The sequence below is a fragment of the Chlorocebus sabaeus genome, chromosome 5, assembly GCF_047675955.1.
Source record: "Chlorocebus sabaeus isolate Y175 chromosome 5, mChlSab1.0.hap1, whole genome shotgun sequence".
In the NCBI taxonomy this organism is placed as follows: domain Eukaryota; kingdom Metazoa; phylum Chordata; class Mammalia; order Primates; family Cercopithecidae; genus Chlorocebus; species Chlorocebus sabaeus.
In genome coordinates this window covers 46,643,097-46,668,100 of record NC_132908.1, presented here as the reverse complement: position 1 = coordinate 46,668,100, position 25,004 = coordinate 46,643,097, and the positions used below count along the sequence as shown (strand labels likewise).

General features: G+C 50.7%; 1 protein-coding gene across 3 annotated transcripts in view; it reads left to right on the top strand.

Annotated features, from left to right (window-relative positions):
• The window catches only part of ZNF423 (zinc finger protein 423), a 369,045-nt gene that overhangs the window by 33,587 nt on the left and 310,454 nt on the right, over positions 1-25,004 (top strand). The gene's annotated exons all lie outside the window — the stretch shown is intronic.

The following is a 25,004-nucleotide window of genomic DNA, read 5'->3' as shown; positions in this document are numbered from 1 at the left end:
GTCAGGAGTTCGAGACCAGCCTGGCCACATGGTGAATCCCTGTCTCTACTAAAAACACAAAAATTAGCCGGGTGTGGTGGCGGGCACCTGTAATCCCAGCTACTCAGGAGGCTGAGGTATGAGAATCGCTTGAACCCAGGAGGCGGAGGTCACAGCAAGCTGAGATCACGCCACTGCACTCTAGCCTGGGCAACAGAGAGAGACTCCGTTTAAAAAAAAAAATTCCTGCAGGGGTGACTTAGACAAACGGGTAGTCCTTTCAGCCCAGATACTCCCACGGTCTCCTGTATCAGGAGATCCTGCCCACGTGCTATTGGAATTCACCAATTCCAATAGCTAACAAGGGATTGCTGGAGTGTTTCTTCTTCGGTTTTCCTAGCTCTTTCCCCTAGTAGGACAGGAAATGTGGAAGTGATTGAACCATCTCTGGGGGAAGGAGGAAAACCCAACTGGAGGCATTGAATACACCCCCCCAGAGTCCCTTTCATGGGTGTGCACAGCAGACCTCACGGCCTTTGAGCACAGCCTTGGAGGCTGCAGAGGGACTGGGCTGTTGGGGATGGTAATAAATACCCTGAGGCCTGGGGAGCCCCGTGTGGCCTCCTTCCCTGGGCCCACAGAAGAGCCTGAGTGACAGCCAGGCTTGGCCTCCGCACACCCGGGAGCCAGGAGGAGGGAAAAAGAGAGCGGCAGGGGCAGAGGAGGGGGCTGCCAGCCAGGGACAAAGGCAGAGACAGAGAGAAACAAAGGAAGAGAGAAATCCCTTCTTGTTACAACCTGTGGTTTAAAGAAAAATGTGCTTTGTCACCCCTGAAGGCCTTAGAGTGAGACCCTCAGTTCACCTGGTCACAGAGCAGGACTTTTCACTTTGCAAACCACGCCTCGAGTCCAGGTGTGGGATCCTCGTCCTGCGCATTCTTGGGCCTGAAGCTTCCTCCACTTAAGCTTGCATGGAATCAGTTGGAAACGGGAAGAATCAGAGGCAATCATCTGCTGCCAAATTTGGGAGCAAACATTTTTCTTTCTGGATTTAAATAATTGCATTGCATCCCCAGCTCTGGTTCTCTTCTAAAGCCAGCCCCAGATGACATTTGGCAGGCTAACCATGGTCTGACTCCCCACCGCCCCCCGCCCCTGCCCCCGCCCCACCGCCCTGTGGGGTTTTCTCAGAATATTTTCCTCCGTGTCTGGGTAGCTGGCTTTTAAACCCGTTCTGTTTTTCTTTTTTTTCTTGTTCAGGTCTCAAATTTTATTAAATTTAAATTTTATTCCATTTCAGGCTATAAAATCTCCAAAAGTGGCTTTGAAAGTGAACAGGTTTTGGCATGCTGGAAATAGGTTACCTCCAATGCAAATAAAAGAGTCTAGCTTCCGAGGCGAACAAGGCTCCAAGGGTTGGGAAAATGCGTGGAGCGGCTAGAGACTGTGGCATAGAAATGGTCAGAGACCAATTTAAAAGCACATATATTTTAAATGAAACATTTTGTGGACATATGGAACCAATAGCTTTTGCCAAAAGCCCAATTGTGGGGATCAAGTCTTAAGAGCTAAACTTCAATCTACTACCCAAGGTGATTTTTAACAGACAAATGAAAACTCCTTTTTGCTTTCTAGTCTAAGGGGAATCTTAATACATTTTTAAATTATTTGGCATTTTGAATTAATTTTCTTAGAATGAAACGAGATTCTTAAATTGGGATCTTGTAGGGAAAAGACAGCCAGGTAATTAGTGAACTGATCTCCTTTCCTGACACACGAATGCAAGGGGGAGGGGGAGAGTTGAACTCCAACCAAGGTGCACACAAAATCTATTTTAGAGCAAAAATTTCAAAGTAAGCAACACCATCTGTTCTTTAATTATTTCTCCTTATTAAAAAAAAGTAGCTAAATTTATTTGGGTTACTTAGTTGGAAAGAAATGTCTTTAAGACACTCAGAACTGGAGCTATTAAAGTCAGATTGTCAGCTCTTGTTTGCTAAGTATCCAAGAACTCAAAATAGTAAAGGCATTTTAGAATTGACTTTCTTTTCCAACAGAGCTTCCTCTTGTTTAAGCAGGGCATGGTTATCCAGGGCCTAGCGGACATTCCTCTGCTGCTCATATTTTGGGGCAGGGGCTATGGGATTAAGCAGAGGGTTCATGCTCTAGCAGGACAATCAAGGGAGGTAGGGGGTCTGCCTTCAACAGGAGTTAGGTCACTGGGAGTCTCTGCCCCTTTTGGAGTTCTTGCCATTCAGCTCACTGTCCATCATTCCATCCATCTGTCCATCCATCCATCCGTCCATCCGTTCATCCATCCATCATCCATTCATGCATCCATCCATCCATCCATCCATCCATCCATCCATCCATCCACCTATTCAACAAATATACCTTTAATAATACTCCTAACCTACAAACATCAGGGCTTAACCAGCTTATCTTAACATCCTTGGAACACTTACATTAGCCTACAGTTGGGCAAACTCATATAACACAAAGCCTATTTTACAATAAAGGGAAGAATATCTCATGTAATTGAATGAGTACTGTACTGAAGTACAGTTTCTACTAAATGTGTATTGCTTTCATACAATTGTGAGGTCGCACCATTGCACGTCTAACCATTTTAAGTCAGGGACCATCTGTAATTAGCTACTCATGGATGGGCCAGGCGCAGTGGCTCATGCCTGTAATCCAGCAATTTGGGAGGCCAAGGCTGGTGGATCACCTGAGGTCAGGAGTTTGAGATCAGCCCGGCCAACATGGTGAAACACTGTCTCTACTAAAAATACAAAAATTAGCCAGGCGAGGTGGCGGGTGCCTGTAATCCTAGCTACTTGGGAGGCTGAGGCAGGGAGAATCGCTTGAACCTAGGAGGCGGAGGTTGCAGTGAGCCGAGATCACATCACTGCACTCCAGCCTGGGCGACAGAGCGAGATTCTGTCTCGAAAAAAAAAGATGCTCGTTGATGAGCCTATGATTACTAACAGTAATGTGTGCTCTAGAGTCTAGACCAGTGCTGTCCAATAGACCTCTGTGGCAATAATGGAAATGTTCTGTATCTGTACTGTCCAATATGGTAGCCACTAGCCACATGTGGGTTTTGAGCATTTGAAACCTGGCTAGTGGGACTGAGGAACGGCCATTTTTAATTTGATTTAATTAAAAAAATTTAAAAATGTTTATTTTAACAATATTTATTTATTAATTATTATTATTATTTTTAGAGACAGGGTCTTGCCCTGTTGCCCAAGCTGAAGTACAGTGGCATGGTTACAGCTTATTGTAGTTTTGAACTCCTGGGCTCAAGTGATCCTCTCAACTCTGTCTCTGGAGTAGCTGGGACTATAGGCATTCACATAACACTCAACTAATTTATTTTTATTTTTTAAGAGATGGGATCTTGCTCTATTGCCCAGGTAGGTCTTAAACTCTTAGCCTCAAGGGATCCTTCCACATCAGCCTCCAGAGTAGCTGGGATTACAGGTGGGAGCCACTGCACCCAGCTCTTTTTATTTTTCAACATGGGGTCTCTCTGTGCTGCCCAGGCTGGAGTGCAGTGGTTATACACAGGTGCAGTCACAGCTCACTATAGACTTGAACTCCTGGGCTCCAGCGATCCTACTGCCTCAGCCTCCCGAGTAGCTGGGACTACAGGTATGCACCACCATGCCCCTGTTTTACTTTTGGTTAATTTTTATTTAAATACTCACATGAGGGTAGTAGCGACTGTATTGGACAGCATGGGGTCAGCCTCACCTGGGAAGTTGGTGGCAATGCAGATCCCCAGGCCCCACCCAGGCTTTGCTGAGTCAGAATCTCTGTGGAAGCCCAGGCATCTGAGTTTCAGCAATCCCTCCAAGTGATTTTTATATGGCCTTGCTCTAGGAAAGGTAGGTGTGGGTGTGATGCTATCATGTGATCCATTCTGGGGGGCGGTGCATCAAGGAGTAGGGGAGTTAGATTTCAACTGCACAGAAGCCTTCTGAGAAAAAGGACTGGTGAGCTGTGACTGAGACACGAGTAGCGAGGTGACCATGGCAGGCCTGGCACCAGATGGGGCTTTGGTGGTGGTGGAACACACCTCACCATGCCCAGCAGTGGGGAGGGCTTGGCACAGCTGATGAACTCAAAAAAGGTCAGAATGTTGGAGCGAAGAGATGGAGCATTTGTGAACTGGCAGATAGGAGGCCTGGTGCTGCAGCTGTGCGATCTTGAAATGGTATGTTAACCTCTCTGGGCCTCGTATTCTCTTCATTGATAAAATGGAGCTAACCACGCCTTGTCATGCACTTATCTAGTAGGGTCCAAAGATGGATGGACTCAAACTGCATGGACAAAGCACACGTGCACAACATGAACACTGGGATAAGTGACATGGTGGTCTTGTTTCTTACTGAATTTTCTTTGTTCTGTAACTGCGCTGTCCCTACTTCTCCTATCTTCAGGGTCTCAGCTCTGCCTGAGCACCTCCTGCCCAGCACCGCTCTCCCCAGCTGTCCTCAGTCAGGCTAAGGCGGTATCAGGCCGTCTCTGTGGCTCTGTGGCTCTGTGACCTGCACCCTGGTCTGATGGGACCTGTGTTCCTGTTGCTGTTCTGCATTTCCTTCCTGGAAAGTCCTCCCCAGGCCTCTGTGTCTCTTTTATTGGGTTTATAATCTCAGGGGCCCTTTCCAGACCCTCATCTGGAAGCCCAGGATGGGCCCAGAGAGTGGACTTCTGCAAGTGCAAGTTAAAATCAGATGTAACCAAATGCCTTTTGGGGAAAGACTTCATAGTAATTTTAGCAGCATCTTTTCTGTTGTCTAGACCTAGGATCAGCATTTTAGGGAAAAGTGTCGAGGTAAACTTTCCCCTGCCTCCCCCTGCTCTCCCCTCTCCAGTGCTAGGACTCCGTGCAAGGCCCTCCCTCCAGGACGTCAGGTGGCCAGAGCCTCAGGCGTGCCCCAGCTCTTTGGCAGCCAAAAGTTTTGTCCGTGGAAGACGCCAGACTTATTTCGAGATGGCAAATGTAGCGATGCTTCTCTGCTGGAAAGACACCAAGTGTCTGATCTCAGCCTTGGGGGTGGTATTTTGGGGAGATATTAGCAGCTTCTTATTTAAAATAGACACATGCTTTTCTTTTTTTTTTTTTTTTTTTTTTTTTGAGACGGAGTCTGGCTCTGTCGCCCATGCTTTTCTTTACCCTCTCAAAAGCCTTTGCAGTCAACTGTGTCCTCAGTACTTGGGATAGTGCCTTGAGCATACTGATTACTCAGTATAGGTTAGTTATTGCTACTCTTATTGTTATTATTATTACTTTGTTTTTCCAGGACTGAAGCATTGCTTGGGCCTCTCCTTTAGACTAAGACATTTACAATGAACGCTTTGGAATCTTCCTTTTTTTTTTGAGACAGGGTCTCGCTCTGTTACCTAGGCTGGAGTGCAGTGGCATGATTATAGCTCACTGCAGCCTCAACCTCCCAGGCTCAAGCAATCCTCCCACCTCAGCCTCCCCAGTAGCTGGAACTACAGGTGCATGCCACCATGCCTGGCTAATTTTTAAATTTTTAGTAGAGATGGGGCCTCACTATGTTGCCTAGGCTGGCAACTCCTGGACTCAGGCAGTCCTCCTTCCTCGGTCTTCCGAAATGTTGGGATTACAGGCATGAACCACTGCATCCTGCCTGAATCTTTTTAAAAGAATATCCAAGGAGAGCACTGTTTCACCCAAAGGAATTAGTAGCTAATGGTGGAATTTCAGTCACCTGAGCAAGTCATTGCTTTATAGGGAAAAATACTTTTCAAGCACCTCTCATGTCGTTTTAGCTCAATGCCAAAACAAACAAACAAAAATACTCAGGACCTACATTGAAATCCTGGGGGAGGGTTGCAGTCTGGGAACCCAAGGAGTGCATCCAGTGTCAGGATCATTTTGTTTTCTTGGCTGATCAGGATTAAAGTTTGTTTTTGGCTAGGCACAGTGGCTCACACCTATAATCCCAGCACTTTGGGAAGCCAAGGCTGGTTGATCGCTAGAGCCCAGGAGTTCAAGACTAGCCTGGCCAACATGGTGAAATCCTGCCTCTACTAAAAATACAAAAATTAGCCCTGCATAGTGGTGGGCGCCTGTAATTCCAGCTACCCAGGAGGCTGAGGTAGGAGAATCGCCTGAGCCTAGGAGGTGAAGTTTGCGGTAAGATGAGATTGCATCACTGCACTCCAGCCTGGGCAACAGAGTGAGCCTTTGTCTCAAAAAAATAATTTTTTTTTTGTTTGGAATTAGAACGTAACACTTAAAATTCAGGAAAGTTGCACAAAAATCCAGATTTCTAGCTGTTCTTCAGAGCAATCAGGAGATCCGGTTCCCGTACAGTGAGGATGGGCCGGCGCTGCCTGCTTATACCCAAGCCGGCGTGCTCTGTTCCTTGTACCTATGACTCCCTGTTGTATGCATCAAGCTCTCCTCACCCTTTAATGTTACCTGGCTGGCCCTGGAAGCCTCGAAGTTGCCAGTACTCCAAGGGTTAAAAGAGCTGGGCAGTGCTGCCCTGCCAGAGTCTGCCTGGATCTCCTGCACCAGCCCTGCCTCCTGTTTGCTGTATGACTTGGCGCCCGTCATACCACCTCCCTGTGCCTCAGCTTCCCCATCTGTCCAGTGGGGCACTAGACTGAGTTGGCAGTTTCCCACTGTGCCTGATGAAGCAGAAGCAGGTGCCGGGCCCCCCACTTCCCTTGTAAATTAGGTCTGTGCCTTAGATTTCTCATGGAAAGTTAGGGAACTCCCAGATAACTTCCTGTCCTGACCCTGTATCAAGATCTTTGTGCAGCTGCTGCCTAGGGGGCTGCTTTTTTTGGTTTGTTTTGGTGGAGTGGCTGGGGGTATCAGGGCAGGAAAGGGATAATAATAGTGTTATTAATAAGAATGGCCAAATTTACTGAGCAGCCTATTCTCCCACTAAGGTAGGCCCTCTTTGACCAATTTTACTGATAAGAAAATCAAATTCTGAGAGTCTGAGTAATTTGCTGAAGGTCACACAGCCGATGAGTGGCTGAGCCCCGCTGTGAGCCTGGTTGGTTTCATCTCAGACCCTGAGGCCCCAACCAGCAGGCTGCCCTCCCTGAGGTGGCTTGGGAGGTGGCATTCCGGGACACACATGTGGGAAAGAGGAGGTCAGGAGAGATGCCTGCTGCAAAGTCGAGAGGGCCAGTGCTCCGGGGCTGCTTCGGAAGAGACCCAACTGCCTCCTGTCGCCTCCGTCTCACTGGCCATCCACACTTCCGGGGTGGGGGATGTCACCTCCTCCTGGCTGCCTGCTCACATGCCAGGCTCACTCCTATCAGAGCCCTGTTTTGGATCATGCTCCTGGGTTCGAGTGAGGTAGAGAAATGGGGTGCTAGGCCTGTCGAGCTGTAAACTCATTGCGGGTTAATTTTTTTTTTTTTTTTTTTGACAATAGTGACTTGCAAAACTTTTCTGGATCAAATCTTATAGGCAAGCCAATTGATTGGGTTGTTCAGGAGGACCTTGGAGGATTGGAGTAATTTTGTACTTCTCAGGAACAAGTATCTGAGCCTCCGTTGCCCCCCTGAGAAAGCACAACCCACGCCTGTCCTGCTTGTCCTCCGATCCTGCCCCAGTGTTGGAAAGGGTAGGTGCGGTCTATCCTGGGCACAGGACATGTCGAGGATGTCATCTCCCCAGCCCCCACAGCCCACGGGAAGGCGGATGAATCATGTCCATTTTACAGGTGATGCCTGAAAAGGTTCAGTGTTACAGGCCCCGTCTGGGGTCCCCCAGCTGCTGAGGGCTGGACTTGCGACCTTGACCCAGGGCCTTCTGTCTCTGAAGCCTCGGCTCCTCAGGGCCTGGCTCTCAGACCGTGGCAGTCCACAGCCTTTGACCTCATGCCTTCCCTGGAGCTGTCACTTCCTGCGTCCTCTGGGCCTTCCAGGAGGAAGAAGTGGGAGTTCAGCAAATCCTGCTAATGTCCTTGAGGAAGGAGCTGTTTGTTTTCTTTCTCCAGCTTCTTCTGCAGGAGCCCACCTGGGGCCTCCCAATTCTCCAAGACATTTATAGAGTTGGGGGACGGGTGTGGACTCCTGACTCCTGCCCAAAGAGCTTTTGGCCTTTCCTGGGTGGCTTCTGAGTCAGCTGCAACGGCAGGACCGTCCCCATGGTCTCAGCTGCTGTCTCGGCCACTGTGCTGGTTTCCTGTCCAGCAGGGTTCGGTGGTACAGGTGACAGAAGCCAACTCTGGACAACTTAAGCCAAAAGAGACTTGAACAGGAGGCCAAGGGGGAGCCAACAGTATGAATGCATGGAGAGATGGAGGCCTCGGGGCAGCTCTGGAGATGCAGGAGTGAGAGGTAATGGATGTTCTCTTCCGGGAACTGCCACGGAGCGGGAGTTCGTCACCTCCCGTGTCTCCTGTGTGGCTCTGCTTGAGGATCGATCCCTGGGCAGATCTAAGCCTGAGCCTGGGCCATGACCCAGGGGAGGGCAGGGCATTTTGACTGGCAGTCCATTGAGGTTAGGGTTAGGGGTGGTTCCTCAGGGCACGATCGGGGTGCTGCTGTTATCCGAGGCTGGGGCAGTGGATACCTGGAGGACAGATGTGTCTGCTTGGCTGTCACCGCTCTCCTGGTGGCCTGTCCTGCCACCTCAGAAGGCTCCGGGTACCTGGAGTCGGGGCGCAGGGTGGGCTGGCGGTGAAGTGCGCCATTGCCTGTTAGGCCAGCTCTGGGCTGTGGGGTTGGAGTCACCAGGGCAGACCTGTAGGGCACCAGGGTGAGTGGGGATTTGGGGGAAGTCCAGTCTAATGTCATTCACACACACAGGGAATTGGGAGTTCAGAGAGAGCAGCAAGAACTTCCCCAAAGCCCCACCACCTAGTAGGGCTAGAACTAGGGGAGTGGACCAAGGTGGGAAGGCAAAAATGCAGTACCCCAAGGCAAGGGTGGGTGCCCCTGGTGGTGTGGCAGGGGGTTTAAGTAGAGCACACACACACTTTTAAACACACGAATTGCTAATGAATGCACAAGGAGCAAAATTAGAAACTCCTTCAGCCACCCACTATCCTCCCTGGAGGCCACTGCTGGTCCTAGTTTCTTGTGTCTGGTTCCACAGCAATTTACGTATGCTCAGACACATGAAAATGTGTGTATTTCTCTCCCTCCCCCACACAAATGGAAGTACACTATACAGCCCCTCACCCTTTCTCACTTTCCAGACTGTGAGAAACGATTCCCAATCAGCTACTTCAGTACTGCTTCAGGACTTCACTTATTCATTTACTTAGGTTTTCTGAGATGGGATCTCACTCTGTTGCCCAGGCTGGAGTGTGGTGGCACAATCACAGCTCACTGCAACCTAGAACTCACAGGCTCAGGAGATCCTCCCACCTCAGCCTCCTGAGTAGCACATGCTACCACACCTGGCTAAATTTGTATTTTTTGTAGAGATGTGCTCATCACGTTGCCTGGGCTGGTCTTGAACTCCTGGGCTCCAGTGATCCACCCACTTTGGCCTCCCGGAATGCTGGGATTACAGGCATGAGCCACCACGCCCAGCCTCCTTATCCCAGTCTTCATCAGTAGTCTTGGCTATGTCCTTTCTCTCCCCTCTCATAGCCAGTCAGGCAGCAGGTGCCTGTAGCTTCTAGAAAACAACCAGGTGGATGGGGAATGTGGACATGGGGGAGCCAGGACCCTCTAGCCCAGTGGCTTGGTGTGGGATTTTAAATTGCATAGGTCTGGATTTGAATCCCAGTTCTGCCACTTGCTGGCTGTGTGACTGTGAGTGAGTGTCTTAATCTCTCTGAGTATAGGTTTTCTTGCCTGTGCAATGAGGATGGTTGATGACTCTCCGCAGGATCACTAGGAAGGTGACAGGAGTGCTTTGTGTGTGGAGCACCCCGCCTAGTTGCTGGTGCTCAGCGGAATTTTGATTGTGGTGGCACCAGAGGTCTGCTCCCTGTCACAGGCCTAGGGGCAGGAGGAAGGGGAGAGGAGAGCGGGACAGAGCTTGCTTCTCTGCCCCTGTGGCATCCATCCCAGATGAGCAAATGGCTCTCAGCGGGGCATGGGGAACGGAATCTCTTTCTGGCTGGCGGTGGCTAGCCAGCCTCAGGACAGCTGCCCTGTTCCCAGATCTGGGGTTCCAGGCTGGGTGGCTGAGGCGGGCGGTCAGGCGGGGCCTGGGCAGCTGACAGGGCCTCCAGGGGCGGGGGTGGGGGTAGGAGGCCAGCTGTAGTCCTGGAGCAGCAGAGAGCCAACTCAGACTTTAACCCATTCCGGTGCCGTGGGGATGGCTGCTCCTCCGGGCCCTGAAATGGCTCCCTTTTCTTTCAGTAGCCTCGTTTGCCCTGTGAGCTCCTTGTCCAACCAGGGGATCTGCAGCCTGCAGTGCCTGCAGTGCTCGTATTTGGCCTGCGAGAAGTTTGGTCAGCCTATCTAAAAACTGGAGTGATTCCTATAAACATTCAGATCTCTGGTCTCCCTGGAGAAACCAGAAGATGGGACCCTGCTAAGCACACTCTGGGTGGCAGCGTGGGCTGGGCTGGGGGTAGAGTGATGCCATTGTCTCCTCCACCCCCAGTATTTATTTATGGTACCTACTTATTTCCCCTGTGATCATTTGAGATCCCATCAAAGCCAACTCTAACTCCTCTCTTGGCTGAGCCTTGACTTGCTTGGGGGTCTCTCTACCGCTGCTTGGTCCCCTCCCATGCCGGGAGCCTCACTACCCCCAAGCAGACCCCTCATTGCCTCTGCTGATAGCGTCCCATCTGCTGCTTCTTGCAATCTTTCTGTAGTGCCTTCCACTGGTTGGTCCCGGTTTGACCCCTTGAGGCCACACAGCCAGCGCAGTCTGTCTTCGCTGTGACAGCCCTTCAGATGCCTGAAGACAGCTCTGAGGGCCCCCTGAGCCTGCCCCTCTGGGCTGAACAGCGTCAGTTCCTTCACTTCCCCTCCTAAGATGTGGTTTCAAGACCCCCCATTACCCTGATGCCCCTCCTTGACCACGTCCTCGTGGGCCTGTGAACTTCTTGTGGCCGGACTCTCAGCGCTGCCTTGCACACCCCGAGGGCCTCAGGACCACTCAGACATGCCCCAGGTCCCACTTCTGTTGAAGGAGAGAAAGTGTAAATGCACAGAAAGTGTCCGGTAGGGCCGACTGCCCTCAAATACCCACGGCATTTCCGAGAGGGGCATTACCGGTAGTTTTATTTTTCCCTGAGTACTCACCTGTATTTATTTATTTTTCCTACAATCTGGAAGATTAAAAAAAATAACAACGCAAAGGGCTTGTCATGAATTCATTTTAACCAACTTATGGCAGTTACCTGCAGAGACGAGGCCCTGAGCTGGGCGTGAGGGGCAAGGAGGAGGAACACGATGGGGCTCTCCCTCAGGGAGCTCACAGCATAGGGGACCCTGATGTGCCCAGGGGTCTCAACTGAGCCAGGCCCTCAGAGAGGATTATGGGGACCAGAGGAGGAGGCGTCTGTTTATCCAGGGATCTGGGAAGGCCTCTTGGATAGCGGAGGTCAGGTGGGGGCCTCCAACGTGGAGGGGGTGTTTTGGGTAATGAGAGCAGCAGTAGCAGAGGTCCTGAGACAGGGAGGTGTTTGTCTGGAAGGGAGCAGGTGCGTGCATGGCTTGGAGCATCAGGAAGTAGGAAGGGTGTGTGGTAGGGCCGGGGGCAGAGGAGCTGGCGGAGGCCCCTCTCTGGCTGTCCTCTTTGGGGCGAGGAGTCTGTGAGCCTGGGAGCGTGTTCTTTCTTCTAGATTATCTCCAGGTGCCAGGACTCCCCCAGCCTCCCCGACCCCAGACCACCCTGGACCTCTGGGGCCTCTCCCTGTGTTTGTCTTCCCAAGGGTGGACCAAGCCTTCAGTGTGCATATCTCTAGGCCAAGGAGTGGGGAAGGGATGCTGTCAGCAGGAGATGGGGCATGGGCAGAGCTTTGACACATGGGTGCTCTGTCCTCGAGGGAAGGAGCTGGGAGTGGGAGGAGAAGATGGGTGGATGCAGGCTGGGGGCCTAGGTCCTGACAGCCGGGTGAGCTCTCACGCTCATGCTGTTCAGAAGGCTTCCCCTGGTGTCCTGCTAAGAGCTCCCGGGTGGACCCTCCAGCCCCTGGTGTCTTTGTCTCCAGTCTCAGGAGCAGGCTTCAGATGCCTCAGGGCTTGGTGGAGGCACTTTGGAGGCCATCAGAAGTGGGAGCAGGAATGCCTTTTCCAGCTGTGCTAACCCATCTGGGGATCCCCACCTCTCCCCTCTGGGAGCCAGCGTGTGGTCTGCTAGGGGAGGAGGAGGCAGCCACATCTGTGCTCCCAGGTGCAGAGCAGAGCCTCTGGGACCTTCCTCTCAGATGCTCCTTTTCCCCAAAGTCCCCCTCTCGCCTTCTTGGGAGTTCCGGGGCCAGCAGGACCTGGGTGTACATTTTGGTTCCACTACACACAGGCTGCACCGGCTTGTGTGTGGTGGAACACAAGGCTTCTCTGAGGCCTCTCGGCCTGGGTGGGGAGATTGAACCTGTTTCCGCCCACTGAAGCATGGCGCTGTGGGCGACACACAGAGTATGGGACCGCTGCAGCCTATGCCGCTTTGCACCAGGCAGCTTTTCCAAGGGCCCCCAGGGCCGGCCCCTGCCAGCCGTGGACCAGATGTGCTTTTTCTGATGGTGTGGGAGAGCTTCTCTGTGTGGGTGTCCTCGCGTGATGTGTGGGCTGCTATGTTTTGATTGAAGGGAGCCAAACTGATTTTCCTGGCCCATCTCTCCGTCATTCGAAGCAGAAAGTTAAATAAACATAACCAAGTATTATCACAGGACACGCAGAAAATGAACTTGGTCCCTACGGGTGGCCACATCTGGCAAGTGTGGGGCCGTGCAGGGCTGTGGGATGAGACAGATGTGGTTGGGGCAGGAAGGGCTCAGTATGCCCGCTGCTCAGGGACGTACCTCCTGCCAGGGGCTCTGGCCCTCAGTGGTATCCCTTCCCATCGCTGAACCTTTCTGAGGCCGTGCCTTCTGGCTCAGCTTCCCCTGAGCCTTCCCGCGGCCTGGTGGGTCTCTCTGGCCCTGTCTGGTGTGCGTAGGGAATGCACAGCCCGAGTCCCTGGGCCCTGGGGGCAGGTGGTCAGGCACACTTGGGAAGTAGTCGAACTTGTCATGATTTCCAACCCTCTCCACCCCTCTGCTAACGGCCGTTGGGGGTGGATGAGCCACGGGCTGGGGGAGTGCTTCACTGCTTGCCAGAGTGTGCAGCCGGCATGTCCCCCACCCCTCCCACTGTCCTCTGCCCAGCACCGCCCTTGGCATGCGACACTCAGCCCTTGCTCAACTCCAGTGGGCTGGGTGGGTTCCCGGAGATCCATTTAGGACAACTGACGTGCACCTCTTTATCAGAGGTGCCCAGCACTTCCCATGCCCACCATCCCCAAAATGGGACATTGCACCGGAGACTTGTGGGATTTAGGTGGCTGATAGGTGAATGGTTCTCTTTTCTTCTTACTTATATATATTTATTCCTTTGTCTGTTAGGAACATGTTACTTCCTGTGTTTATTTTATTGTCTATTAGAAAAATTGGGCCGGGCATGATGGCTCACACCTGTAATCCCAGTGCTTCCAGGGGCCAAGGCAGGAGGACTGCTTGAGGCCAGGAGTTCAAGACTAGCCTGGACAACATCATAAAACCCTGTCCCTACAAAAAATTTTAAAATTAGGTACGTGTGGTAGTGCACATCTGTAGTCCCAGCTGAGTAGCTGGAGGCTGAGGTGGGAGGATGGTTTGAGCCCAGGAGGGTAAGGCTGCACTTAGCTATGATGGAGCCACTGCACTCCAGCCTTGGTGACAGAGCAAGATTTTGTCCCTACAAAAGAAAAAAAAAGAAAGAAAAATTGTTACTAGCACACCAAATGTGTGATTTCCTGAGTAATGCTGCTTAGGGAGGGGAGGTCCCTGCCAGCCCCAGGGCAGGGACGGTGGAGAGGCTGAGTCGCTGCTCAGGAGCCTGTGCCCAGGTAGACCCTGTCACAGCCCCTGGGATGGTCAGCATGCTTAGTGAAGGTTTTGGGGTTGTCTTGGGATGGAAGGCAGGTTTGGGTTAGGGAAGGCCTGCCTTGGTGGGACCAGCTGCCAGGTCAGGAGCTGCCTGGGGTCCTCCGAAGGCCTTCTCCACGTGCAAGCTCCCCACGGTGGGTGGGTGATAGGGCCAAGTTGGGAGCACATCTGTGCCAGTGAAATGTCTCCCTCCCAAATCAGACATTAAAAATACAAACTCCTTAAGCCATGAAGTATTGTGCTTGCCCCTACCCTGGGATGTCTGTGTGGAATGAAAAAGTGTTTGGAACCAGATATGACAATTCGTTTCTGTGGAAGGCTTGGGTGTTTTTTTTTTTTTTTTGAGACAGAGTCTCGCTCTGTCGCCCAGGCTGGAGTGCAGTGGCCCTATCTCTGCTTACTGCAAGCTCCGCCTCCCAGGTTCTTGCCATTCTCCCGCCTCAGCCTCCTGAATAGCTGGGACTACAGGTGCCCGCCACCACGCCCTGCTAAGTTTTTGTATTTTTAGTAGAGACCGTGTTAGCCAGGATGGTCTTGATCACCTGACCTCGTGATCCGCCTGCCTCAGCCTCCCAAAGTGCTGGGATTACAGGCGTGAGTCACAGCGCCTGGCCTGCTGTGCATTTTTTTTTTTTTTTTTTTTACCACAAAAAAAGTATGAGGAAGAAGAGCAAAGTGTAAAAAGAGAGATAGATGGGTGATCTGTGTGTTCAGAACCAGATGGAAGCACACACACGCACACATCATACATACACAAATCAGTTTTCAATAACAGACTCAGTTTCCTCTGCTCGTGCTTAAAATAAACCACATGTATAACAAGGAACTGACATTTATTTACAGTTTGTCAGCACAGAGGACAAGCTGTTAAGGGGTTGTAAAAAAATATTAGTTTCTACTTTATAGTGCTTTTTCTTCAAATGAAAGTGGAAAGAAGGAAAGAGAGTGGGGTGCCAATCTTACCCGCTTCTTCCTTTCCACCCGAAACAGCAAACAGATCTGGGCAGATGTGGGTCCTCTGTACCATACCCTGAGTGAGGGGCCGGGCCCCAGGTTGTGCCCACTGTCAGGTTCCTGACGTACGGGAGGCCACTTTCATCTGACGGCTGTGTGGGCTGTTGTGTGGCCCCCTGCCTGGGGGGCTGGGGTGCCCTCCGCTGCTCCACCTTCCATCAGTGTTTCCCAGCTGGTGGGCGACAGCCCAGTGTTGCCCCTGAAACAGGATGTAGGAGCCAGACCCCATCATAAATCCACATTTATATGCTGCACGTTTCTGGTTAACGAGACCATGCAGAGATGACTGTATGAAATGAAATACACGTATGAACGAGGAGATTAACCTCAGGGAGAGATGGGATTAAATGGGAGGGCAGCCCTGGAGGCCAGGGGCCTCCCTCTTAAGGTCCAGGCAGGCGGTTCCCCAGAAAGGGAATTTTCAGCACACATTGCAACCCTGGATGGACTGGCTGGGGGCACAGAAACAATCATCCTGTTTTCTGTTGCTCGCTGGACACCAGGCACTAAGCTGAGATCTTTACCTGCGTTATTTCACTTTGTCTTTAAAATAAATAGAATTTTTTAAATCCCCATTTTATAGACATGGAAATAAAGACTCGAAGAGTCCATTGCCCAAGGTTGCACAGCAAGCAACAGGTGAAGTTTATGATCAACGTGGGCTAGCACACTCAATACCGACCTCTACAGACTGGTCTCTGGAGGGTTCAGAAAAGAGGAGTCATTTCAACCCTTACCTGCCTGGTGAGCTTCGCCTCATTTTGAGAAGGTACAGGCAATCTAGGAAGCTCGGCCAGTCAATTACTGTTTGTTTCGAAGGGGCCGAGAGAGGCAGGATGGCCTGGTGAACTTCAGAGCCATATAGACCCGGCTTCAAATCTGGGCTCTATCTCCCTCTGCTTCTATAATTTGGCCCACTTAAAAAAATTAATTTAGGCCCTGGTTTTTCCATCTGCAAGAAGAGTACCCACCTTTGTAGGGCCATTGGGAGGATCAGCATGAACGTGGTAACATGTGTGAAGAGGTGGCTCAGTGTGTTCTCACTATAGGCATGTGATGGTTGTCATTAGTGTTTCTGATGTGCACAGCCTGTTGCCAAGTGAACTGGAAGATGGGAGAAAGAGGAGATGGAGAGGCTGGAAAGGGATTGAGAGTATGGTTGGGGCAACATATAATGCTGTGGGATCTTGGGAGGCCGAGGCAGGTGGATCACCTGAGGTCAGGAGTTCGAGACCAGTCTGGCCAGCATGGTGAAACCCCATCTCTACTAAATATACAAAAATTAGCCGGGCGCAGTGGCGGGCACCTGTAATCCTAGCTACTTGGGAGGCTGAGGCAGGAGAATCACTTGAACTTGTGAGGTGGAGGTTGCAGTGAACCGAGATCAGGCCACTGCACTCCAGCCTGGGCGACAGAGTAAGACTCGGTCTCAAAACAAAAACAAAACAAAACAAAACAAAACTGTGGGATCAGGGTTTCCATTTGCCCGGCACTGGGTATTGGGCCCTGAACCATGGACTTTATACACACCATCTTGTTTGATCTTCAGAGCTACCTTGCAGGGTTGGTAGTCATACAGCAAAATGTCATACAGCAAAATGTGGTGGATTGGGATTTGATCCTAAGGCATCTTCCTTCAATTACACCCTGATGCAGGTGAGCACTAACTTCAGTCCGTGGCTGGGGAAGACTTCTTGGAGGAGGTGACCTTGAGCTCTGGGCAGTGTTTCTGACAGGAGAGGAGATGGCCTTGTAGCCGGTGGTCAGGCTGACTCTGGGGACTTGGATGAGAAGCTGGAAGCCCTGAGCCTGTGTCCTGGTCTCCTCATAAGCCGGATCCCAGGTGATGCTAGGCTGGGTGGGGCGAGGCCACCTGGATTTCCTCTAGTATTGATTTCTTTGCTTAGTTAAATTCAATTTGATTAGATTTTTTTCTGAACTTTTGAGCAAGAAAACTTGCTTACATTAAAAAAGAGACCCATGGACTTTTAAGATTTTGTCCACAATTATCATTCTTCCTGAAAATGGGATTTGCATATTAGTGTAAAAAAATCAGAATTTTCACTGTGATTGAAGTAGAGACTCATCCGAAGCCGGGGCGTGGTGCCTCAGGCCTGTAATCCCAGCACTTTGGGAGGCTGAGGTGGGCAGATCACCTGAAGTCAGGAGTTCGAGACCAGCCTAGCCAACATGGTGAAACCCCATCTCTACTAAAAATATAAAATTAGCTGGGCATGGTGGCGGGCACCTGTAATCTCAGCCACTGGGGAGGCTGAGGCAGGAGAATCGCTTGAACCCGGGAGGTGGAGGGTGCAGTGAGTTGAGATCTCGCCACTGCACTCCAGCCTGGGTGACAGAGGGAGACTCTGTCTCAAAAAAAAAAAAAAAAAAAAAGAAGAAGAAGAAGAAGAAGAAAGAAACTTATCCTAGCCCTGGACTGGTTCCCCACTTCTGAGTCTGCTCTGGGGCTATGGCTGTGGAGACAGAGACCCCACCTTGAGCTCTGGGCTGTGGGCTGTGGGTGGTGGGTCCCTCCTGTCCAGGGCCTGCCTTTCCCCTTCTCTAGCTCCCTGCCCCTCACTGTGTCTGCACTTCGGATCCTCACCATTTCTACTTGGTTTTGTCTTGTTCTGAGTTTGGGAGATGCATTTAGCATCCTCCAGCGAACCCTAGTTTGTTCATTCATTCATTCACTCACTCAGCTCCTGTGTGCCCGCCCTTAGGCACAGTGTTGGGCAACACTTTTCACTGTGGATTCATTATCTCATGGTTGAAGGTCAAAACCCAACTTCCTTTTCTCATCTCTCTCATGCTACCTAGCGCAGAGTTCTAGGTAGCCTAGAGGTGCTCAGTGCTTGTTAAAGGAGGAAATGGCCAAATGCCTCCTAGTAGTGTATCCCAAAATCCTAAAAATGGGTACACTCTTTGTCCTAGCAATCAAGCTTCTGAAGTAATCCTAAGAAATATTATCGAACAGGCTCGTGGCCATACATGTGTTGCAACGTGGATTCTCTTACGGTAGGAGACAGCTGGAAATAGCCTGGCTGTCCAGCAACAGGATGTTGGTTATTTGGAGCCTCCTGTGATGGGACTCAGGCCATCATTGATAATAGTGTTGGTCTCTGTTTTCTTCAATTTTTATTTTTTTGAGACAGTGTCTGGCTGTGTGTCATTCAGGCTAGAGTATAGTGGTGCCATCATAGCTCACTGCTGCCTTGACTTCCTGGGCTCAAATGATCTTCCTGCCTCAGCCTTCTGAGTAGCTGTGACTACACATGCATGCCACCATGCACAGCTAATTTTTTAAATTTTTTCTGTAGAGATGGAATCTTGATATGTTGCCTAGGCTGGTCTTGAACTCCTGGCCTCAGGTGATCCTCCCACCTTGGCCTCCCAAAGCCCTAGAATTGCAAGTGTGAGCCACCACGCTGGGCCTTGGTCTCTGTTTTTGATGTGAAAGGATGTTCACTGGGTACTGCTGAGTTAGAAAAGCGGAATACAGAGCACTACCTGTTTTTAATGTTGTAACAATGTATTTACATACGGGAAAGTTGTGCTTTTAGTTTCTTCATTTTAACTCACATGTATTCCCTAGTTTTCTATATTGTACATGGATTACTTGTGTCAGAAACTTTTACAGACAGAAAAAGATGTTTGTTCTAGGAAACAATAAGCAAAGGGCCACTTGGAGTGAATTCTGTGTTTCTGACATATTTGGAACATAGGGACAAAGCCTGGGCAGGGCGGGTGGGGTGGGTGGGAGAGCTGGGGTCTCTGTGCCATCCTAGGGTCTCTGTGCCATCCTAGGCTGGCTCCAGCTCCCCGCTCTGCTGCCAAAGCCCCTTCCCTCCTTCCTCCTCCTACTCCTGTGACACTGTGCCTTTGTCCCGTGGTACGCTGATCGCGCACATTTCTTCCGCTCAGCAGTGTCCTGTTTGGTAGCTTGATGTTGGCCGCAGTGGGGGCATTTACACTGAAGAAAGCAGCAAACCCCACAAACCGGAGCCTCTTGTTCTCCTGGAGAACTCCCTGTTAGACATTGACCAGCACACCATTGTCTCTCATGGTTTCACCCCAAGGATCTTGAGTGCTTGGGGAGACCCAAGAGATGAACTCTCCTCTTCTTAGGGTCCCCTGGGGCTGGCACAGGGAGGGACTTAAGGATCTTAAGATTCCCGGGAGGGGGGCAGAGTGAGAGAGAGTGAGAGTCCAGTCCTATGTTGACTGATCTGCTCAATCTGGAACCAGAGCTGCTGCCTGTTGGAGGCAGAAGTAAAATCAAGGGGTTAATAATTCTATTCCTGGCCGGGCATGGTGGCTCACTCCTATAATCCCAGCACTTTGGGAGGCCGAGGCGGGAGGATTGCTTGAGGCCAGGAGTTTAAGACCAGCCTGGCCACACAGTGAGATCCATCTAAAAAAAAATTAAAAATTAACTGACTGGGTATAATGACGTGTTCCCCTAGTCTCAGCTACTTGGGGTGCTGACATAGCAGGATCACTTGAGCCCAGGAGTTTGAGGCTGCAGTGAGCTTTGATCACACCACTGCACTCCAGCCTGGGTAACAACAAGGCTGGATCTCAAAAAAAAAAAAAAAAAAAAAAAAAAAAAAGGAAAGAAAAAAACCAGTCCTGGCTACACCCCATCCCAGCTCCGTGACTTCTGACAAATTGCTTAGCCTTAGTTTTCTCATCTGTAAAATGGGGTTAATAAATGTACTTACTCATAGGTTCTTAAACTCAAGCACACATCGGGATCATTTGTCGGTCTTGCAAAAACACAGATTCCTGAGTCCCACCCTCAGATATTCTGATTTTGTAGGTCTGGGATGGGGTGTGGGATTCTGCATTTCCAAAAAACTCCCAGGTAATGCTGCTATGGCTGGTCTAGAAACTATATTCTGAGAAGTACTTTGTGCAACCGAAGTGCACATCACAGTGTGTGGCGCATGTGAGGCTCAGTTGCACTTCACTGCTTATTCAGAGGTAGGCAGCATTGTCCAGGAGGATTCCAGGGCCTGGAAGCTAGAACACCAGGTTCTGAGTCTGCTTTTGCCGCCTCGTCTGGGCCCCCAGGTGAGCTATTATTTCTCTTATTTGGGACTCTGTTCTTCCTTCTGTTAAATGGGTCAGTAAAGCCCTGACTTTCAGGCAGGAACTGAGGAAACATCTGTAAAAACCTCCGGTGCCAGACAGTTTTGGTGCAGGGTGGCGGGGAAGGATGTGAGGGACCTGCACCAGGCTGGCGTCTGTCTCCTCACCCACGTGGGACCGGCAAAGAGGGGCAGGCTGTAGTAGGGCACGCTCTCCTCAGTCCCCTGGGGCTGCCAACGTACCCAGGCTTGGCTCCTCTTCTGACAGTGCTGCGAGGGTCTCTTTTAGTAGAAGAAAAAAGACGTTGTTTTAATTCACATGGGTTCCTGCCTTTGCGATGTTGTCTTCACTTCTCAGTTCCTGATTCTGGCTTTCCACTAACGTTGCCACATCGGGTGGCTTTTCGATATTCAGTTTCCTTTTCTTTTCCTACCCCATGGCTGGGCTGGACCAGGGCGGAACGAGGGGTGAGTGGCTGGGTGTTCACGGCTCCCCTTTTTCCTTCCTTTCCCTCTTTTGCCTTTGAGCTGAAGCCATGCTTGGATGGGGAGTCCGTGTCTGGCACCAGGCTGTGACTCCCTGGGGCTTTGTTTCCTCACCAGAAAAGTGAGGAATTTTTTCTTTTTGAGACGGAGTCTCGCTCTGTGGCCCAGGCTGGAGTGCAGTGGCCGGATCTCAGCTCACTGCAAGCTCCGCCTCCCAGGTTCACACCATTCTCCTGCCTCAGCCTCCCGAGTAGCTGGGACTACAGACACCCGCCACCTCACCCGGCTAGTTTTTTGTATTTTTTAGTAGAGACGGGGTTTCACCATGTTAGCCAGGATGGTCTCGATCTCCTGACCTCGTGATCTGCCAGTCTCGACCTCCCAAAGTGCTGGGATTACAGGCTTGAGCCACCCCACCCGGCCAAAAGTGAGGATTTTAAGGGCTCCCTTTGAGGTGGCCTGGGAGGATGAAAGGGGAGCCAGTAGGTGGGATACCCAGCACCATGCCAGGTACCACTTGGGCTCAGTGAAGGGTATCCTTTCCTGCTCACGTTGGGCACATCCTCAAGTGTGTGTGCAGGTGTGTGTGTGTATCATGCCCAGGTGCTTGCAGGGAAGTTCTGTGGACCAGAACAGAGAAGCCCAATAGATTTTAACTCTTGCTCTTGAGCCTTTTGAAGCTGCATCTGTGCCAAATGAGAGAGAGAATCCCGATCAATTGGCAATATCTATAGCAGGTTCAGGATAGGGGAGCTGGGGCAGGTGTTCCACATGTGTGCTGTCCTGGGTCTAGTGGAAAAACCATTTTCCTGGTACTTACAGAAAACTCCCAAGAAGGGAGGATCATGTGAGACCAGGAGTTTGAGACCAGTCTGGGCAACATAGTGAGAACCCATCTGTACAGAAAAATATCTTTTTTTGTTTTTGAGACAGAGTCTCATTCTGTCGCCCAGGCTGGAGTGCAGTGGCACAATCTCTGCTCACTGCAAGTTCTGCCTCCGAGGGTCAAGCACATCTCATGTCTCAGCCTTTCGAGTAGCTGGGATTACAAGTGTGCATCCACATGCCCAGATAATTTTTGTATTTTTTGTAGAGACGGAGTTTCACCATGTTGGCCAGGCTGGTCTCGAACTCCTGGCCTCAAGTGATCTGCTTCCCAAAGTGCTAGGATTACAAGTGTGAGCTCCCATGCTTGACCAGAAAAATATAACAATTAACCGGGCATAATGATGCATGCTTGTTGTCCTAGCTACACAGGAGGCTGAGGCAGGAAGATCTCTTGAGCCCAGGAGTTTGAGGCTGCAGTGAGTCAAGATGTTACCATTGTACTCCAGCCTGAATGACACAGTGAGAATCTGTCTTAAAAAATAAAATAAAATGGCTGGGCGCAGTGGCTCATGCCTGTAATCCCGGCACTTTGAGAGGCCGAGGTGGGCAGATCACGAGGTCAGGAGATCGAGACCATCATGGCTAACACGATGAAACCCCGTCTCTACTAAAAATACAAAAAATTAGCCGGGTGTGGTGGCAGGTGCCTGTAGTCCCAGCTACTCGGGAGGCTGAGGCAGGAGAATGGTGTGAATCCGGGAAGCAGAGCTTGCAGTGAGCCGAGATCACTCCACTGCACTCCAGCCTGGGCAACAGAGTGAGACTGTGTCTTAAAAAATAAATAAATAATAAAATAAGATAAAACAAAACAAAGAAAACTTCAAGAGTTTCAAGAGTTTCACACTCATTGTCCTGTTTTTACATATCATCATCATCATCATCATCGTCATCATCATGTTTTTATTAGGGAAAAATGGAGGAGAGGAGTCACATTTTTGCAGTTGCCCAAGACACAGATTTTACTGGGGTTAGTGTCTGCTCCTTCTGCAGAGATCTCCTAGCCTTTCTCTTTTGAGGTGATGATGGGGAACGGGAGGGTGAGAGGGAGATGAGCTGGCACAGAAGCTGAGCCCCTTGGCTGTCACCTCCAAACAGTTCCACATTTAGGGACACCATCCCTGCACTGTAGTGGGAAAGGAAAGCAGTGATGATGAGGCATCTGTGGCCCTAGCTGGGCATTCCTGTGGGTGGGGAGGGGCGGGCTAAATCTCAGTGGGAAATTTGGTCTCACTGCTCAAAACTCAGCTCTTCCATCTTTCCAGGCAGAGCGAAACCTCAGCAGCCAGCCAGGAACCTGGTGGGAGAAGGGGAGCTTGAATTATCCCAGTAACATGAGCTCACATTGATTGCGTTTCCCTGGAGCTAAGTGCTTTGGGGTATCATCTTATTTCATCCTCTCCATCCTCCTGCGAGGTTGGTATTCTGATTATCCCCATTTTACAGAGATGGAAGATCAGGGTGGATCAAGTCTCTTGCCTGAGATCTGATGACCTGTAAGTGATCACTTGGGGGACAGCAGCCTATTTCAGGACCCACTTCCCACACCCCTACATTTGATAGTGTCTCCCCAGGTTCCCTCCTCTACCTCGCTGCTGTAGCTAGATGAGCTCTGTTGCGTGACTTCTGCAAGGGTCACTTTTCCTGTAAGGACAGACAACTTCCTTTTTGGAATTCTTGGATTATTCCCTGGTGTCTTTCTGTTCTATTTTATATATAGCAAGGCAAGGAGAGGAAGGGGCACAGTGGCTAAGCAAGGTTTAGACTTCTAGCCCCTCTGCCTGCAGTTCTCCAGGGGAACAGTTTATAAGGAGTCTCCAGTAACGTGGCAGCTTCCAGAGGTGCTGGTTCTAAAGTCAGTGTTTAAGGAGAGAGTCAAGCATTGCCAAAATTACCTGTTATACAAGTGCTGACGTGGAGACTCACTGACCATCTATCAGTGAGTCTTAGCAACAGTTTTTCTTTGAGCATTGGAATATTCTGCTTTAATTTTTTTTTAAAAATTGTTTGTATTTATTTTTTAAAAGTACTAGATTGGGACCGGGTGTGGTGGCTCACCCCTGTAATCCCAGTCCTTTGGGAGGCCGAGGTGGGCGGATCACCTGAGGTCAGGAGTTCGAGACCAGCCTGACCAACATGGAGAAACCCCGTCTCTACTAAAAATACAAACATTAGCCAGGCATGGTGACACATCCCTGTAATCCCAGCTACTCGGGAGGCTGAGGTGGGAGGATCACTTGAGCCCAGGAGTTCGAGGCTGCAGTGAGCTACAATCACATCACTGCACTCCAGCCTGGGTGATAGAGCAAGACCTTATCTGTTAAAAGAAGAAAGAAGGCCAGGTGCAGAGGCTCATGTCTGTAATCCCAATACTTATGGAGGCTTATGGAGCACATACCACCATGTCTGGTTAATTTTTAAATTTTTAATGGAGATAGGATCTTGCTATGTTTCCCAGGCTGGCCTGGAACTCCTTGCCTCAAGCAATCCTCCTGCCTCGGCCTCGCAAAGTCACTTACAGGTGTGAGTGACTGTGCCTGGCCTAAAAAATAGGTTTCTTTAAATACTAGACCCAGCCTCCTTTTGGTGAGATGCCCATATATTGGGGGCTGGGGTGTGGACAGAGAGACCCATGAGACAAAGCCAGAGCGTCCTGTCCCTTTCACCCTCACTTCAGGGCATAATGGCAGGCGGTCTCACCTGTGCTGTTGAAACAGCTTGTTCTGTTTTCAGCAAGTGGTCAGGGTGAATCACGAGAGTTAAACGAAGGTGATTGTGATGTGACTGTCATATCGTGGCTTCTCTGAGGGTCTGAGCTTGGTGGCAACGGGCCTGTCAGTGGGGGTGTTGGGTGGTTTTAGCTTTAGCTACAGGGGCCCTTCGTTTTTGCATGCAGTCACCCCCACCCCACCCACTGCCTGAACACATCCCCACCTGAGGGGAGCCTGGAGGATGTGGGCTTCCTCGTTGGGTTTGTCTGCACTTCACCCTGGTCATTTGACCTAGGAGTGTTGCCAGAGATGATCATGGGCCGTAGAAAAGCGATTTGCTATGCTTTTGTGCAAAGGAATGGACACCCATTTCTCTGGGCATTCGCAGCCCTGCACCAGGACACAGTGCTGGGTGGACAGAGTGTGGGTCACATTTCAGCTCTTTCTTGCCACCTTTGCTTGGCCTTCTGTGCAGTGCTTGGCCTATACTGCTCTCCCTGCTGGGTCTCCCTACCTGGTCTATGCTTTTCCATTCCTGGAGGTTGCTCAGTAGTAAGTCAGGAGCAGTGATGCTCTGTTTCATGCTTGACAATGAGACTTGGGGCTCTCACTGTCCCCTTTACCCGTCGTGGCCTTGGCCTGCAGTGTGTGAGAGGGTTTCACTAAGGGTGAGCTAAGGAGGGGCAGTCATGTGCCCCTTGCCTGGCCACCACCTCTGCTGGGACAGGGATGTCTCTGGGGGAGGCATGGGATGCTGTAAGGGTGGGATCGTCCCAGGGACC